Genomic DNA, 13,054 nt, shown 5'->3' with positions numbered 1-13,054 from the left:
CACAGCCCAGACTCAACAACAACAATCGCCGCTCGCCGCTAAAGTAGCGGTGACGTCACCACGGCGCTTGTGCCAGGCTAGGTGCGCTTGGAGGATACGCTGGCAGGAAGGGTGACTGACTGGGATGACTGACAAGACACGCATACACACGTATAGCCTTAATAGACTGTTGGGGCAAGTGTTGTGAGCGAGCGCCTATGAAGGCCGGATCGGCACACGAGGAGATGGGTTTCCAGCACCATGCCCGTCCGCCTTTGTCTCCCGAGTGGCGATGCTTACACACCGCACCAGGTACTTATTTGAGGCTGAGTCGACCTAGGGGAGGCCCAGGACAGCTTCAGATAATCGTCGCTGGTGTTGGTCGTGAGCGTGAATCGACATCCACAGACACCCAAGCGTGCAAAAACAAAGACAGATCCACCCGTACACACACACACAGACATCCACCCGTACACACACACAGACATCCACCCGTACACATACAGACTGCAACGCGTACACACAGGCACACACACACAGGCACACACACACAGAGACACACACAGACACACACAGACACACACAGACACACACACAGACACACACAGACACTCACAAACAGACACACACACACAGACACACACACAGAGACAGAGACAGACACACACACACAGACAGACACACACACACAGACAGACACACACACAGACACACACACAGAGACACACACACAGACACAGACACACACACAGACACACACACAGACACACACAGACACTCACAAACAGACACACACACACAGACACACACACAGAGACACACACACACAGACACACACACAGAGACACACACACACAGACACACAGACACACACAGAGACACACACACACAGACACAGACAGACACACACACACAGACGACGCACGCTGCTCGCGCCTTCTCGTTCAGCTCACGCCGACCGCGCGAGCAGTCCGCGTGTCCAGGCGAGGCGAGGTGGGGGACCCTGGGACCCACCCACGGGGGGAACAACAGCGACGCGAGACGTCGCGGTGCCGGCTACGAGCCGCCTCCATCTCGCCGTGACTCGCAATGAACCCTAAAGCACGGCGCCTGTAAGTAATCAACACACACACAAATACATGCACACACACGCACACAGGTACACACACACACATACACACGCACATAGGTACACACACACGCACACAGGTACACACGCGCACACACACGCGTGCGACGTCCAACGTAGACTGTTGGGGCAAGCGTTGTTGGCGTACGAGAGGGTTGGGGGTTTGTTTCGGGCCTATCAAGTGACTGGCCTTTTGTGTCCTGCCCGCTGCTGATGTTTAGACAGCGCTCCAGATGTGGAGGCTTTTTTTGTTTTTTTAAGGCTGAGCCGACCTAAGTGTTGGCGCTGGATCGGTTCACGTGTTTTACTCGAGGGAATCGAACTCGGATGGCTCGGTTCGTAGCGCGGTGAAACTACTCACCCACTGAGTCGCGCACGGCGCTACCGCCCTATAGCCACACACAGACTTACAAAGATAAATATCCCCCGTGTAGCCTTCATTAGGCTGATGGGGCAAGTGCTGTTAGCGAGCACCTATCAAGGCAGGCACGGCGCAACGAGGGGGTTGGTGCGATCAGAACTAGCATGCACGTACGTATTATTCAGAACACACAGACATGTACACGCTGTTGTGAGTACGTATCTTGCAGCGTACACAGACACAACATACAGCCAGGCCATCGTATAGCCTCAACAAAATGTTGGGGCTACATACAGCAGTCACACACACACAGAGGCGATCACACGTCGTATCCCGCGGGGGGGGGGGGGTATGTATCGTGCAGCATACAACGCACAAAGATCCCCCGTATTTTTGGGGGAAGTGCTACAGACAGACGCACAAACACTCTCTCGGTATGTGTGTGTGGATTATGCACACACACACAAAAACAAAGATCCCCCAAGAAGCCTTAACAGACTGTTGGGGCAAGTGTGTGACTGCGCATCGGAGACTCGCACGCGTAGCGCGAGCCAAGCCGATCGCTACCGCCGCAGCCGCTGCTGCTGCTGCCGCCGCTGCTGTTGTTGTTGTTAAGTTCGCGATCTCGGTGGCCTCACTGGCGGGGCTGAAGGCGGCCTTTGTTTTAATTCTCTGGTCTCGACCATGACAATGCCACCGCCGGTTCAAGCAGAGGACACCCACCCCCCCTCCTCCTCCTCTTCTCCACCTCCTTCTCACCCCCCCCCCCTCCAACACACACACACAACGTTCTCCGATTGAACGCGGTGGAAGGCGTCGAATCCTCCCCTGACCTTCCAATCTTTTGACCCTCGGGTGGACAAGTTGTTTGCGCTTTTTTTTGTCACTTCCTACGGTCATGGGGGGGGGGAGACAACGGGGGGCTCAGTTGCGAGTCGGGCCCGCTCGAGGGGGAGAATAATGGAGCCGAACCGAGGGGTCACCAGCTGTAGAGTAGATACGGCTCCCAATACAGACCGCTCTGGGCTCTCAACCCCCCCCCCCACCACGGTTTGGAACGTGGTGCCAAGACGCTGCTGCCGCTGCTGCTGCGTTATGCGTCATCACCCTGATCACAATGAGCCTTGGTCAATCCACTGCTGGACGGTGAGCTCCCTCCAAGCCGCACCGCTACTAAATCCCTCGTGATCCGGCGACGTGAACGATCCATCTGGCAAGCTGAGCTGCACGCGAGCCCCGATTTGATCGCTCCATCTCCGCGGTGGGTTGAACGGCCCCTTATCGGATGCATTCCATTCCCTCCCTGGCCGCCGCTGCTGCTGCTCTGTCATTATTCTTGACTGCCGATCCATCAGCACCCCCCCCCCACCACCAGTGTGCACGGCGTAGGCGATTGGCCTGCGTATGTTCGTCGGAAGCTTAATTTCAACTAAGTCTGCCACCCTAAAGATAATTTACACACCCGGTACACCACGGCCAGTGTCCCTCTCGCTCTGCATGTGGTCACCGGTCACCCCATCACCTGCTTCCGCTAGCCAGTGAGGAATAAAAGCCTGTGTATTGTATCTATATGACTGTGGCATTACATCGATGAATATTGGTTGATCGAGTGTGTGTGTGCGTGATAATCGATTATTGACCGTTTATGACAATCTGAGGTTCAATGTAACAACTGAGCTGATGGAGCCATGGAGACAAAACGAATACAAAACTGACAATCACAATAGGAACAGCACAGACGAGGCGGCCACAAGAGAGCGGGTATCGAACTCAGATCGCCGGGTTCGTAGTGCAGCGAGTGAACCGCTACACTACCGATCCACATACATACGGACACACGTGCATCCTAACACATGCCGAAACATCCATAAGCACGTACTTAGGCCACACACAGGCGTACACACATACATCCGAACACACATCCCTGCATAAACACACACGCCCGTGCATAGTACAATATTAAGTAAGCCATTCCTCTTCTTGGTTCTTTCGGTAAAGTCACGTAGAAGGGAAATAATAAAATAATAAAAATAAAACATAATAAAATAATTCTCACGACGTTTCGGCCACAACGCAAGCAGCCGTCCTCAGGTTGTGGCCGAAACGTCGTGAGAATTATTTTATTATGTTTTATTTTCATTATTTTATTATTTCCCTTCTACGTGACTTTACCGAAAGAACCAAGAAGATGAATCCCTGCAGTCACGAAAGCTTTAAATCGAAATTTAAGCCATTCCTATTTGTGCTACTGAAATAACGCACGCGCGTCTCGTTAAGTAAACCATTCTCGTATAATTTAGGAACGAATATGCGGACTGTAATTTCTGTAATGGGAGTATTTATTTGGCTGAGTTTAAAATCCAGGTGAGAGGTAATTACTGCGTGAAATATTCAGCGCTATAGCTCCCGTGCGGACCGCGCGTGGCGATGTCGCATTTGTATTTTCCTTAATGAAAGCGGGGTTTTTATTTAAACATATATAATATACAAAATCATTCATCGCGTTTATCTGCGTCGTATATTTAAAAAAAAAGTGTGTTTACGTTATTACCCTCTGTTGAATAAAGCGTCGCAGCCCTCTATCCGCGCGCGTGTTTTATTTGCAGTGCTATTTGCCATTATTTTCGCGGCCAGAGTTTTTGCAGCCTCTGTAAATCCGCTGCTGGATGAAGGCCCTCGTAACGCGGTGTCGGCATTATGTAGGGTCGTTGAGTTCCACACTCGGTGATAATATATGAATGGTAAACTTTTGTTTGGTGATCCTATGCTGTGCTGTTTTTTTTTGCGTGTGATTCTGTTACGGCGTTGATTTCGATCTGTGAATATGGTACAACATCATTTGCATAAACCATCCCTGTCAAATTCTAACTTGGGTTCGTGAAACTTTCCTAATATAAAAAAACACTTCAGCGTTAAACTCAATTTGCAACATTTTGTGCGATAAATCGATTCTATTTAGTTGAGCTCAAAATTGATTATTCGTGAAATCGATGCCACTAAAGTGGATTTATTTTCGTGGGAATAGCTACTGCCAGTGACGTTGGTAGTACTGCTACACTATCGTACGAATACTGACACACACCGGACTAACACGTACAGCCATATTCCATTTAAATAATTATCGTAACATTAATTTAAATAATTCTCGCAACATTCAGCCTTTTTGTTGATCCATTGGCGGGTAAAGTCGGGCCTTCCCAAGGCCGTGTCGACGGGCATGGTGATCGTTTGACCATACTTCACCCTGCCGGTCGATATGGTGTTGATGACGAAGAGTTGAGTGTGTGTAGTGAGAGTGGCACATGAACCGCTTCAGACAGATGTATCACGTCACCGCTGCCACGCTGTACGCATCTGAGCGGTGACTTGCCACGTTATAGTGCCTTAACCACTGCGCCACCGCTCCCTCCACCCCGGCTCCCTTTCGCACGTCCGTTAAAGTACCGCCGTCTCGACAGATATACGGGACCCAGCGTCGGGACACAAATAAGTCCGCGAGACGCGAGTTCAACATATATGTGTGTGTGTATATATATCTATACCGGCCACACACCCCCATAAGTCAATATTGCCAAAGGTGGGTCTCCTTCCGTTTCGCTGGGCCTGGCAATGTTTGCTAACTTCCAAAGAAAATGAAGCGAGCAACGTTACGAAAAACAACTTCCGCTCAGGCACAACTCCAAAGAAAAGAGAGAGACCGACTGATCACATTCAATACGTTGCACACTATACAGTACCGTATACAGTAGCAGGCCGACGTTTCGGGTAATGGGTCCCTCGTCATAGCAGAAGGAGCAAAGGGGGGCACAACTGCTCGTGTAGAATGTGGTGGATATCGCGGTCCTGGGCATCACCTAGGTCGACTCAGCATCAAATGAGTACTGTGCCCGGTACGGTGTGTAGTGAACATCGCCACTCGGCAGATGTGGGCGGCCGGGCGTGGTGCTGGCCACCCCCTGCGGCCCCCTCGTGTGCCTAGCCGTCCTTCAGAGGTGCTCGCTAACAGCACTTGCCCCAAGAGTTTGCTGAGGCTACAACTAAGGAGGGGGGGTGGATATTTGTCTTTGGAGATCGCGCGTGGCTGCAATTGGGAGCCTGCGAGACGAAACAAATTCCAACTGGAACTGGGGATTCATCTTCTTGGTTCTTTCGGTAAAGTCAAGAAGATGAATCCCTGCAGTCACGAAAGCTTTACATCGAAATGGAACTGGGGAATTTATTTGTGACGAAAACTCATGAGTTGAGCATTTTCGATTTTAACTTAGGAGTGATAGGTTATTGTCAAGCGAGCGCTTGTAAAGTAAATAACAATAGCTACGATGAAAACTCAATGTAGTCACGAGTGGAACGCAACACAATTCGCGTTGAGCCCACGGCATGCGACCGCTTGACTGTCGGCCTGCGCGGAAGGCCGAGACGGTGGCTAAAGCCTCGGTGGCTAAATCCTCGGTGGCTAAAGCCTCGGTGGCTAAAGCCTCGGTGGCTAAAGCCTCGGTGACTAAAGCCTCGGTGACTAAATCCTCGGTGGCTAAAGCCTCGGTGGCTAAAGCCTCGGTGGCTAAAGCCTCGGTGACTAAAGCCTCGGTGGCTAAAGCCTCGGTGACTAAAGCCTCGGTGACTAAAGCCTCGGTGACTAAAGCATCGGTGGCTAAAGCCTCGGTGACTAAAGCCTCGGTGACTAAAGCCTCGGTGACTAAAGCATCGGTGGCTAAAGCCTCGGTGACTAAAGCCTCGGTGACTAAAGCATCGGTGGCTAAAGCTTCGGTGACTAAAGCCTCGGTGACTAAAGCCTCGGTGACTAAAGCCTCGGTGACTAAAGCATCGGTGGCTAAAGCCTCGGTGACTAGAGCCTCGGTGGCTAAAGCCTCGGTGACTAAAGCCTCGGTGACTAAAGCCTCGGTGGCTAAAGCCTCGGTGGCTAAAGGCTCGGTGACTAAAGCCTCGGTGGCTAAAGCCTCAGTGACTAAAGCCTCGGTGACTAAAGCCTCGGTGGCTAAAGCCTCGGTGACTAAAGCCTCGGTGACTAAAGCCTCGGTGGCTAAAGCCTCGGTGGCTAAAGCCTCGGTGACTAAAGCCTCGGTGGCTAAAGCCTAAAGCCTCGGTGGCTAAAGCATCGGTGGCTAAAGCCTCGGTGGCTAAAGCCTCGGTGACTAAAGCCTCGGTGGCTAAAGCCTCGGTGACTAAAGCCTCGGTGACTAAAGCCTCGGTGGCTAAAGCCTCGGTGACTAAAGCCTCGGTGGCTAAAGCATCGCTAACTAAAGCATCGGTGACTAAAGCATCGGTGACTAAAGCCTCGGTGGCTAAAGCATCGGTGGCTAAAGCCTCGGTGGCTAAAGCCTCGGTGACTAAAGCCTCGGTGGCTAAAGCCTCGGTGACTAAAGCATCGGTGACTAAAGCCTCGGTGGCTAAAGCATCGGTGACTAAAGCCTCGGTGGCTAAAGCCTCGGTGACTAAAGCCTCGGTGGCTAAAGCATCGGTGACTAAAGCATCGGTGATTAAAGCATCGGTGACTAAAGCATCGGTGACTAAAGCATCGGTGACTAAAGCCTCAGTGGCTAAAGCCTCGGTGGCTAAAGCCTCGGTGACTAAAGCATCGGTGACTAAAGCCTCGGTGACTAAAGCATCGGTGACTAAAGCCTCGGTGGCTAAAGCCTCGGTGGCTAAAGCATCGGTGACTAAAGCATCGGTGACTAAAGCATCGGTGACTAAAGCATCGGTGACTAAAGCCTCGGTGGCTAAAGCATCGGTGACTAAAGCCTCGGTGACTAAAGCATCGGTGACTAAAGCATCGGTGACTAAAGCATCGGTGACTAAAGCATCGGTGACTAAAGCCTCGGTGACTAAAGCATCGGTGACTAAAGCCTCGGTGACTAAAGCATCGGTGACTAAAGCATCGGCGACTAAAGCATCGGTGACTAAAGCATCGGTGACTAAAGCCTCGGTGGCTAAAGCATCGGTGACTAAAGCCTCGGTGGCTAAAGCCTCGGTGACTAAAGCCTCGGTGGCTAAAGCCTCGGTGACTAAAGCATCGGTGACTAAAGCCTCAGTGACTAAAGCCTCGGTGGCTAAAGCCTCGGTGACTAAAGCATCAGTGACTAAAGCCTCGGTGGCTAAAGCCTCGGTGGCTAAAGCCTCGGTGGCTAAAGCCTCGGTGACTAAAGCCTCGGTGGCTAAAGCCTCGGTGGCTAAAGCATCGGTGGCTAAAGCCTCGGTGGCTAAAGCCTCGGTGACTAAAGCCTCGGTGGCTGAAGCCTCGGTGATTAAAGCATCGGTGGCTAAAGCCTCGGTGGCTAAAGCATCGGTGACTAAAGCCTCGGTGACTGAAGCATCGGTGACTAAAGCCTCGGTGACTAAAGCCTCGGTGGCTGAAGCCTCGGTGGCTAAAGCCTCGGTGGCTGAAGCCTCGGTGACTAAAGCATCGGTGGCTGAAGCCTCGGTGGCTAAAGCCTCGGTGGCTAAAGCATCGGTGACTAAAGCCTCGGTGGCTGAAGCCTCGGTGACTAAAGCATCGGTGGCTAAAGCCTCGGTGGCTAAAGCATCGGTGGCTAAAGCCTCGGTGACTGAAGCATCGGTGGCTGAAGCCTCGGTGACTAAAGCATCGGTGGCTAAAGCCTCGGTGGCTGAAGCCTCGGTGACTAAAGCATCGGTGGCTAAAGCCTCGGTGGCTAAAGCCTCGGTGACTAAAGCCTCGGTGACTAAAGCATCGGTGGCTAAAGCCTCGGTGACTAAAGCCTCGGTGACTAAAGCCTCGGTGGCTAAAGCCTCGGTGACTAAAGCTTCGGTGACTAAAGCTTCGGTGACTAAAGCTTCGGTGACTAAAGCCTCGGTGGCTAAAGCCTCGGTGACTAAAGCTTCGGTGACTAAAGCTTCGGTGGCTAAAGCATCGGTGGCTAAAGCCTCGGTGGCTGAAGCATCGGTGACTAAAGCATCGGTGACTAAAGCCTCGGTGGCTAAAGCCTCGGTGACTAAATCTTTGGTGGCTGAAGCATCGGTGACTAAAGCATCGGTGACTAAAGCCTCGGTGGCTAAAGCCTCGGTGACTGAAGCCTCGGTGACTAAAGCCTCGGTGACTAAAGCCTCGGTGGCTGAAGCAGGCCTCGGGTCCCGCTGTCCACACACCGTGCAAAGAGGGTGTATCTTTGTGATTAGTGTCCGCGTGTGTATGTTTGTAGTACCCACGTGTATGTATGTAGTACCCACGTGTATGTATGTAGTACCCACGTGTATGTATGTAGTACCCACGTGTATGTACATAATGAATACATAATTTCCCCATCATTTGACTGCGTTCTTAATGAGTGTGTTTATTCATTCATTGATGCCACAACGAACGTTTGATAACGTCGCAACGTCTGCAGCGTAGGTATACTGTGTGTATAGATTTTTTTCAAGTGTCGTGCACACCTACAGCTCATGCAACATAGCGTGCACTGTGTGTGTGTATAAATACAGCGGTAAGTCAGCAGCTATCGTTGAGCTATCGTTTCATCGACGTAAGGCCTATTATTGAGCCTTTCGTGGTTTAAATAAATGTGTGGGTTTTTTGTGTGGCCTTCATAGGTGATGGCTAACAGCACTTGCCCCTTCAAGTGTGTTGAGGCTATACGGGGGATCTTTGTCACGTTGGCCTTTGTGACGTCATCGTCATCATGAGCAGCCATGATCGTTCAACTGCTGGATGAAGGCCTCAGAAGCAGTCGTTATTGTAATTTGGCATTGATTTGTCATTCAATGTTCGACGCTTTGAGTTTAGTTTATTTTAGTGTACAGTATATATGAATATACATGCACACGTGTTTGTACAGTGCACGTATGTATGTTTCAGGCATGTTTTGGCGTTCTCCAGTATGAAATAGAATTAATAATCATCATGTATATTTGTAAGTCGCATTTCATCCGTACAACAAAGACGCACCTCCCCCGTGTAGCCCAAACTGGCTATTGGGGCAAGTGCTGCTATCAACAAAGACAAAGATCCCCTGTATAGCCTGTAAAAAACTGTAGGGGCAAGTACTGTTAGCGGGCACACAGACATACGCAAAACACAAGTAAATTATCACATATATGACGCACAAATGTGTACACAACACACGCCCACACGTGTATACAAGACACTATGAAACAAACATATGCACAAACACACGTGTGCACAATACATATATATCACACGCACATACAAGCGTACACACACCACACATACAACACATTCCCAGCACATTCCCAAACACACAGACGCACTAAATACACAACACACACACACACGCCACAACACACACCCAAGCGACGCAGGCACACATCACACGATGCACATACACAACGTGCGTCTCGTGCACGCACATAACACGTTCGTACACAGACCACGCGCAATGCACACACCGCACACAAAGCACAACAACACAACAACATGCACACACCGCACACAACAACATGCACACACCGCACACAACAACACAACAACATGCAAACACCACACACAACAACACAACAACATGCACACACCACACACAACAACACAACAACATGCACACACCGCACACAACAACACAACAACACAACAACATGCACACACCACACACAAAACACAACAACACAGCAACATGCACACACCACACACAACAACACAACAACATGCACACACCACACACAACAACACAACAACATGCACACACCACACACAAAACACAACAACACAGCAACATGCACACACCACACACAACAACACAACAACATGCACACACCACACACAACAACACAACAACATGCACACACCACACACAAAACACAACAACACAACAACATGCACACACCACACACAACAACCAACAACATGCACACACCACACACAAAGCACACGCAACACAAGAACATGCACACACCACACACAACAACAAAACAACATGCACACACCACACACAAGCCACACGCAACACAACAACATATACACCACACACAAAACACAACAACACAACAACATGCACACACCACACACATCACACACGCAACACAACAACATGCACACACGACACACCACACACAACAACATGCACACAAAGCGCACGCAACACAACAACACGCACACACATACAACGCAACGCGTGCACGAGACGCACACACGCACGCATGCTGAACCGTTTTCCTTTGCACCGTACGTAGCCGACTGTGCGCTAATCGGAGGCACGAAACATCGCACGGGACAACACGGATGGACGCAGCGCCAGCGAACACAGCAACACACCAGACACATTTCTAGAGAGCGAGAAAGAGAGAGGGGGGGGTGGGGGTTTGTGGCTGGAAACGACAGGAGGCGCCCAAACTTTGCGGGACACGTGAATTTAATTTCGGTGCCGTTGATGAATGTGTCCCCGGCGTGCGTAAACGTGGAGTGGGTTTCAATGCGACTGTGCCGGCAAGCTGAACTCTGCACGACCCCCAACCACCCCACCACCACCACCCACCACCACCACCCACCCACCACCATCACCACCCACCCACCACCACCATCATCACCACCCACCCACCATCATCACCACCATCACCGCCCACCACCATCACCACCACCCACCCACCACCATCACCACCCACCCACCACCACCATCACCACCACCCACCCACCCACCCACCACCATCACCGCCCACCATCACCACCACCCACCCACCACCACCACCCACCATCACCACCACCCACCACCACCCACCCACCACCACCCACCCACCACCACCACCCACCCACCACCACCACCCACCACCACCACCACCCACCCACCACCACCCACCACCACCATCACCACCACCCACCCACCCACCACCACTACCACCCACCTTCCACAATCGCATAAATTATTCCCGAGTCGCGACAGGGTCAGCAACAACATCAGCAGTAGGAACAGCAACAGCAACAACATCAGCAGCAGGAACAACAACAACAACAACGGCAGCAGGAACAACAACAACAACAGCAGCAGTAGGAACAGCAACAACAGCAGCAGTAGGAACAGCAACATCAACAGCAGCAGCAGCAGCCCCTGTGATGTGGGCAGAGTCGCCGGCTGCGGCCTCCACTGCTGTGTGGATTTGTGGTGCTCTGTGTGTGTGAAGTATCGTGTGTTTGTGTAAGTATCGTGTGTGTGTGTAAGTATCGTGTGTGTGTAAGTATCGTGTGTGTGTAAGTATCGTGTGTGTATAAGTATCTTGTGTGTACGTATCGTCTGTCTGTGTGGTGTCAGTATCGTATGTGTGTGTAAGTATCGTGTGTGTATGTATGCATCCATGTATCGCGTGTGTTAGTATCCTATGTGCGTGGTATGAGTAAGTATCGTGTGTGTGTGTGTGTATTGTAAGTACCCTGTGTGTGGTGTGTGTACCGTGGTTGCGAGTGACGCTGCTCCAGGCCGTCATTATATGAGACAAAAAAAATCCTCCTTGGGATGTAATCTCTGCTTAATTGTGTGCGTGTCTGTGCGCGTGTGGGTTTGTGTGTTTGCGCAATTGTGTGCGAGCGTCTGTCTGGGTGTATTCGTGTTCGTGGTTGTGTGCGTGTGCCGTGCCCGCCTTCATGAGTGCTCGCTTGCAGCACTTGCCCTAACAGTCTGTTAAGGCTACACGGGGTGTCTTTGCATGTTGTGTATGTGTGTGTATTGTGTATGTGGGGAGCGGTAGTGTAGCGGTTAGCGCGCTGCGCTATGAACCCGGCCACCCGAGTTCGATTCCCGCTCACGGCCAACACCGGTGACGATTATCTGAACCGGTCCTGGGCCTCTCCTAGGTCGACTCAGCCTCAAATGAGTACCTGGTGCGATGTGTAAACATCGCCACTGGGGAGACAAAGGCGGTCGGGCGTGGTGCTGGCCACCCACCCCCTCGTGTACTGTTCTGGCCTTCATAAGTGCTCGTTAACAGCACTTGCCCCTACAGTCTGTTAAGGCTATACGGGGGATCTTTGTTTGTATTGTGTATACGTGTGGGTATTTGTGTGCCATGTGTTCGGTGGCGAGTTATATCAGAACCGGTCCTGAGCGTCACATAGGACGACTCAGTCGTAAATTTAACACGGCGGCTTTCGCGACCAATATCATCCACCTGATGAAGCTAGTTGTAATTACTGGCGAAACGTCGTACTCAGATTGTAAATGTTGTGGCTTGGCTCTCCAACACACCGGCGTGCTGTACTAGTGACGAATTGGCCACGTTCTGTTTACGTGACAACCCTTACTAATTGGCTGTGTTGGGTGGTGGCAGGTTTAACGACACATTTATATTTACGCGATCTAAGCTGTATTACGGATAAACTCAAACGCATATACCAAGTACCGCAGTGTAACGGACGTCCATCAAGTAGTAAGTTATGCAACGGGATTTTGAGGTATTTCATTTTTAAAGCAAGCTCTTAAAAACAACACAGGTTGACCATCAGTAGTCTGCAAACCTGTAGACCGCTTCTGCCCTTGTATTACCACAGTATTTACAAACGAGCTCATAATCGCCTACATATCATTCCATATTTTTTTATATATAATATTATTCGCATAGAACGCAATGGGTCTTTATCTTCTTGAACGTAGCCCGCTCATGAGCGTTGCATGTAAACC

Source organism: Lampetra planeri, chromosome 10, assembly GCF_965212315.1.
Source record: "Lampetra planeri chromosome 10, kcLamPlan1.2.h2, whole genome shotgun sequence".
NCBI classification, from domain to species: domain Eukaryota; kingdom Metazoa; phylum Chordata; class Hyperoartia; order Petromyzontiformes; family Petromyzontidae; genus Lampetra; species Lampetra planeri.
The sequence above is the reverse complement of the archived record's forward strand: the minus strand, read 5'-3'. Positions refer to the sequence as shown.